This window comes from Corythoichthys intestinalis, chromosome 11, assembly GCF_030265065.1.
Source record: "Corythoichthys intestinalis isolate RoL2023-P3 chromosome 11, ASM3026506v1, whole genome shotgun sequence".
Taxonomy (NCBI): domain Eukaryota; kingdom Metazoa; phylum Chordata; class Actinopteri; order Syngnathiformes; family Syngnathidae; genus Corythoichthys; species Corythoichthys intestinalis.
Window position 1 is genome coordinate 5502501 of NC_080405.1, and position 519 is coordinate 5503019.

The following is a 519-nucleotide window of genomic DNA, read 5'->3' on the forward strand; positions in this document are numbered from 1 at the left end:
ATGATTGGCAATGAATATTATCATTATTATAATGCTATTATATATAGTAGTATACTATAATAATAATGCTAGATATTTTTTTTATAAGAATTGTTTTGAAAAATGTTGGAAAGGTGAAGTCAGTGTTCTGAATCTGTTTACATTCCAGTCTTTCGCACTAGTAAGTGCAATCAGCTAAGCCTGCACAATATATCGTTTCAACATCGCCATCGCAATGTGTGCATGCGCGATAGTCACATCGCAGGAAGTGCAATTGTTTTTCTTTTTGTCACATTTAAACTTTTGTTTTACTTCATAAACGCAGCAAGTGGGCAGATCCTGGATTAAACTGAGTTATATAAATTAGAGCCGATGGCGCCATTTTTCAGAGCATCGGAATCGGGTGAAAAGGATCGGGTTTTTATTTAAAAACAACATACATTCATGTTTTTCTGCTTCATGCTCGTACAGCACCACAGCATCTCACTCTCCCTCCTGCTAGGCAGCGTGACCAAACTGGTTTTCTTCAACAGTGCAGCT